Source organism: Enhydra lutris, unplaced genomic scaffold (assembly GCF_002288905.1).
Source record: "Enhydra lutris kenyoni isolate GAN:26980312 unplaced genomic scaffold, ASM228890v2 scaffoldscaffold1, whole genome shotgun sequence".
Lineage (NCBI taxonomy): Eukaryota > Metazoa > Chordata > Mammalia > Carnivora > Mustelidae > Enhydra > Enhydra lutris.
The window spans coordinates 75,870,482-75,876,481 of NW_019154085.1; the positions used below are offsets into that span (position 1 = coordinate 75,870,482).

Sequence of the window (6,000 nt, forward strand, 5' to 3'; positions counted from 1 at the left end):
TTGTGTCTGGAAGACTATCTCCATCCTCACACTTTCAACTAACATTTACAAGAATGACTTTTACTTTTGCCTCATCTTCTCTACAGAGGTCCAAACCTTTATGTCCAAATGTCTATAGAAAAAAAGAATCAATCCATGTGGACGCCTCAAAGGCCCTCAGAACTAGGGAAGTTTTGGTAATCATCATTTCCTCTTCTCCTCAAACCACCTCTCTTCCTCTAAGATACTACCTACAAAGTCAGCTAAGTGACAATTTCCTTTTCTTTCCTCCCAATTAGTACCAAATCTTAATATTTCTACCTTCAAGTTTATAAATAGGACAAAAAATCAAATCTACTCCCCCTCCTCATTCTCTCTGCTACTGTATACAGAAGAAGATATGGGGAAGGCTCGGTTTCAAACGCTTCCATAATTAGACAACCTTAATCTCATTTCAGAGGAAGGCAATTTTTTTTTGACCTTTCCAGTAACATTTCTCACAAGGTCTTCTTTATGTCTAGGTTATAAGAACTTTTCCAACTTGCTTCTAAAATATTAATTATTTATGTATACATCAAACTTGTCCATTTCCATTATATTTCACCCATACAGGACAAAAGTTTCCTTTAAATATCTGCAAAGCTGCCCACAGGGAAACCTTGTCCTTAAATTAAAAGCACATTCCACCACAATATATTCAATATTATTTCATGCTTTTCAAGTTACCTTTTAAGCTTTTAAATGGAAACTCTGTCTCAATGGACCAATTATCAACAATCTATTTCTACATATAATTATTGTTCAGTAGCACTCCTCTAATTATTGAATAAAAACAAATCCTAAGGGAGCTCTCTGCACCTACAGCACCCTCAGTCACTTGTATTTATATTCTCCAAAGCCCACCTCATCTTGCCCATATATCCCTTGGTTCACAATTCAACTGCATGGCAACAGGATTTAACTTTCCTCACTAACTCCAGCATCTTCATTCACTGAACAAATATTATCATCCTGGGTTTTCTTGGTCTAGTGACTAAACTAAGTTTACATCAATTTTCAGCAATACAAAAAAGAGACAAAACCTTAAATTTCAAATCTATACTGTAACCCTCACCACTTAACAGTAAAGGAACAGACTTGTAGTCAAGAAATAGCTCTAGTGTTTCTTTTTAGCCACTGAATGCTTCCTTGTTCACTGTGTGTTAAAGTTCGAGTTTGTGCAGAAGAGACTCTTCCGTGAGGTCATAAAAATTGAGAAACTTTGTACAACACAAACAGGTAAAGAGGACTACAAAAATGATGAGAATGGAGTGAAAACTGACACCTTGAGAAGTTGTACAGTAAAGTACTTACAGAAAAAAATAAGAACATATAAGGTTAAGAGAAAGAGCAGTATGGTCATGGTCTTTTTCTTTCTAGTTTTTTACTTTATCCCCTATTCTTTGAAATCAAGAATAGAGATTAAAGGCAGTGTCTGTGAATAGTGAGGAGATACACACATTACAGTGCACACAAGGTACTGATGTCTAAGAGATGAAAGTTCCTATCCTCAGGCAGAGAAGAAAAGTCCAAGTGCTGTAGCAATGTTATAGACATAGTACTTCTGGAAAAGAGGAAGTGCAACCAAGTGGATCTAGGGCATACAGAAAGAAGTGGTTCTAGAAGCTGAAACCTGAAGAACAAGTAGGAGCACGGGTTGGGGAGAAGAAAGGTCACTTCCCATATGGAAAGGGGAAAAATCAGCATGTGTAAAGACTCCAGACATAAAAGAGTTTAGGGGATTCTCAGCTGTTTGAGCAGAGTACAGAGTATATACAGAAAACTGAGCAGAAATGAGATGGAACATGAGATTCAAAAAGCTAAAGCATGAAAAGACCTTGTATGAGATCCCTAGATTCTGAGGTTCTCGGTCACTACTGTGTATCGAGAACCTAGGACTGTGCTTGCCACTTAATAGGTTCCAATTCTAAAATTAAATATGGGGGGAGGGCATGTAGACTTCTAATGATTATCCCTATTTCTTCCTACACAGAACTCCCTATAATGATATTTTGACAAATGCTTTACCAAAGAATACCCCAGCAGACTTGTCTTACCTATCAACCCTGATTTCGAGGAACCCCCAAAATGTTTGCCATCAACTGCATCAAGATAGCACTATTATCAGGCATTATCCCTTGTCTTCACTCCATGTTAACCTGGAGAGCTCCCTGAATAAACTTCCCTATTGAGATGAAAACAAAAAACAAAAAACAAAAAAACGAAAAACAAAAACAAAAACCAGTTCCTTTAAACGCATTGCAAGAGGAAATCTGACCCTGAACATACAGTTACTTCAACTTACTAAACCATGTCTATTACTGAATATACTTCATGCCTTCAAACATTCATGCCCCTTTATTCCTTGTCCCCAAAAATGTGTTCCTCTGCTTGCCTGCTTGGCTGATATTCTGCCAACACTCACAGCACAGCTTTGAAAGTGGCCTGATTATTAATTAAAGGGCCACTTAGTCAACACAATCTAAGTTTTTAAAGAAAACCTGGAAGTGGTGGCCTCCACTGAGAAATTTATGAAGTAGCCCCCAGATACAAAGCACTACATTCCATTACTGAGGCAACTGTCACCAAATCTAGAATAAAACTGTCTTGATAAAATAATTGAGGGAAGGAGTCACAGGGTGACTTTTCACCTGGAAGAGCTGAACTCTGTCTATCCTGATTCATTTGAATTAGGCCCAAAGTTAAGAAAAATATGAATCTTCACTGAGTTTCTTCCTCCCTCATTTCTCCCTCAAGATGAGTTTTATTTTATTTTTTATCTCCAAGTTTTTATTTAAATTCAAGTTAGTTAACATACAGCGTAGTATTTGTTTCAAAAGTAGAATTCAGTGATTTATCACTTACATATAACACCCAGTGCTCATTACAAGTGTCCTCCTTAATGCTCATCACCTATTTGGCCCATTATCCTGCCCACCTCCCCTCTACCAACCCTCAGTTTTTTTCTATAGTTAACAGTCTCTTAACTATGCCTCCCTCTCTGTTTTTGTCTTATATAATTTTACCTTCCTTCCCCTATGTTCCTGTTTTGTTTCTTAAATACTACATATGAGTGAAATCATATGGTATTTGTCTTTTTTTTAAAAGATTTTATTTATTTGTGAGAGAGAGAGAGAGAGAGAGAGGGAGAGAGCAGAAGCAGTGGGGAGAGGCAGAGGGAGAAGTAGGCTCCCTGCTGAGCAAGGAACCCAAGGTGGGACTTGATCCCAGGACTTTGGGATCATGACCTGAGCTGAAGGCACAGGCTTAACCAACTGAGCCACTCAGGTGTCCCTCTCTGACTTATTTTGCTTAGTATAACGCACTCTAGCTCCACCCATGTCATTGCAAATGCCAAGTTTCATCCCTTTTGATGGCTGAGTAATATATATACCACAATATAATATATATAATACATCCTCTTTATCCATTCATCACTCAGTGGACATTTGGGCTCTTTGTATAATTTTGCTCCCATTAGCTTCTATAATCACAGGAGCCCTAATGTCTCCAGACCAAGGCAGCTTATGCTATCTTTTTGGTATCTGTTCTCTGGGAAAAGACTTACTAACTTGGCTACAAATAGCAAAGGCTTGCTTTAATCCATCACTTCCTCTCCTGATGTATTATTTTTGAAGAAAATGCTTTGAAAATTTGCACTTTCTTATAGGCAATGAATTATCTCTTCCAGTGTCCACTTGGGAAATGTATACACGGATAAAATATTTAGGCTACACATTTAGTTAGTCCAGAAATTTGCTGAAACTAACATGCCAGAGGCCTTTTTGTTTTATCACCTTCCCATGCTAAAATTTTCAAAGTTTAGATGGTAGAGAAATGCCACAAGGAAGCCCACAGAGTCATCAGTAGGATCAGCATATTGCAAATAACTAACTCTTTCTTAAACTAGCTCTAGGCTAGCGATAACTTATATCAAGTTAGGGACATATCAGGTAGTACAAAATTCATTCTCTAGATACAAGTGGGTAACAAACAGAAGATAATGTTTAAGTTAGGGCACAAACATTATAAATGTGTGCGCTCTTAGATGGTGTCAGGTACAAGACGTTAATGTATACCAACTGGCAATGTACAATCATCAGGGAGAACAGTTAACCAGACCCCAGCCAAATGAGGTGGGAAATGCTCCATGAAAGCAGCATGGGCACTTAAAAGTGGAAGGGCAACGTTCAAAACCAAAGGACAAGAAGTGAGGCAAGAGAACTCATCAACTATATTACAGTAGTAGTTACAGTAGTAATAATAATAGCTACATTATGTCAAGCACTGTGCACAGTGCCTTATACACATCATTTTCCTTTATCCTCAAAACAACTCACTAAGTTAGATATTATTATTATTCACATTTTTCAGATGAAGAAGCTGAGACTAGAGATGTTAGGTAAGGTGCCCCAAGTGAGAGACCTAGTAAGGGCTGAATCAAGACTGGAGTCTTGGCTTCCTAGTCCATCATCCAGCATCAACCCAAGTAGGTCTCCTTCTCCTACAGATGATGCTTGTCACAACGCTTCTGCGAACGAAGTCACATTTTCAATGCCAATTCTAAATTCGCTTTTCTATAGTAGGATCATAATTGAGGTTAACTCCCAAGTTCACAGGCAATCCTAAAACAAGCTTAAATAGGAGAAGGAGGAGGTAGGTTAACTAGTTTTCTGAAGGACAAATCTGCTCGTTTTTTCTATCTGCTATTGTCAGTCTGTGGGACACCTAAAAATGTAAAGGGAACTCTTACTATGCTTTCAATCACCACTTATTTCTTGCATCTGGAATATTCTTTCTCAAAGTTTTTCTTTCTCAAAGTTTTTCCTTCTCAATCTCAAAAAGTCTTTGTGAGGATTAAGTCAAAATAAGTAAAGTGGTTACTGCAGTTAGACTCAGCGAAATGAACCACTACCGACATGTACAAGTGTATAGAAAGATCCAAAGCTCGATGGCTGGACACACTGGAGACCCAACTTGGGGAGTATCACCTTACTGGAAATAGATCAATTTATGGAAGGATTAAAAGACGGCAGAGAGCTCATTTAAAAAGGAACGAAAAGCCCCAAGACTAAATACTAGAAAGCACCTTCATGGGGCAAATGAATGGAAAAGAAACGACTAATGAAATTCTAAAGAAGCTGTACAGGTATATTACGCTAGAAAGGGGCATAAGAGCGGAACTTCCGCTATTTTCTAATTAACTACAGTTCATTAATCCCACTCCCACCGCCTGGAGCCCGGACACTAAAAAAGGGGCCTTGGGATTTCCAAACGACTGGAGAAGCTCTAAGTAATCCGCGCCGACAAGACAAGAGGCCCAGCGCAGCGCTGGACTTCCGCAATAAAGACACCGCGGAGAGACAGCCGCAGGAACCTCACCAGGAACCGCGCAGTCAGGGACGGAGTTCACGCTCGCACTTCCCACCCGCTCAGACTCCTCCGCCCGACCGGCTCACACACCTCGGCCTCGCGGGCCCCGGGCGCCTAGAGGAAAGCCACGCATACCCTGGCGCTGCCGACGGCGGTCCCAGCCACGCGGCACCCACTCCTGGTCCACTTTAAATTCCCACCCGTACCGGCAACCCGCCAACCCCACTTCGGTTGGCTGCCTGAAGCGATTCTAGAGTTCGGTAATTACCTGGAGCTACACCGCGCCGCCATTACACCGGATTCACGTCACTTCCCCTTCCCGGCCCGGCAGTACGAGGAAGGCGGTACGTGAAATACATTAAAAACCTGACGCTAAATTCACTTTAAAACGTTATCCTATTAACTTACTTTAAATGCCCTTTCGTAATACCAAATTTAGAGCAGCTGGTCTGGCCTTAATTTTCTCTTTCCAAGACTGCCACAAAAGAGAAGTTAACTCAAACTACAAAGTCCGGCATTCGCCGCCTGGGAGGGCGGAAATGACGTCACAATTGTAATTTCCCCCCCCCCCCCAGGCTGTGAAGATCGCAATGTAGGGCGGGAATTGTA

At 40.3% G+C, this 6,000-nt stretch overlaps 1 protein-coding gene across 3 annotated transcripts in view; it reads right to left on the reverse strand.

Annotated features, from left to right (window-relative positions):
- LOC111145224 (CWC22 spliceosome associated protein homolog) overlaps positions 1–5,692 on the reverse strand; it is a 57,982-nt gene extending 52,290 nt beyond the window's left edge. For 2 of the 3 annotated variants that reach the window (XM_022500005.1, XM_022499988.1), the window contains exon 1: positions 5,660–5,692. The gene's annotated coding sequence lies outside the window, so the exon portion shown is untranslated. Of the gene's footprint in view, positions 1–4,933; positions 4,995–5,659 lie in introns of those variants that run through there. The other variant, XM_022499996.1, reaches the window with a different exon arrangement.
- Positions 5,693–6,000: the final 308 nt, after the last annotated feature.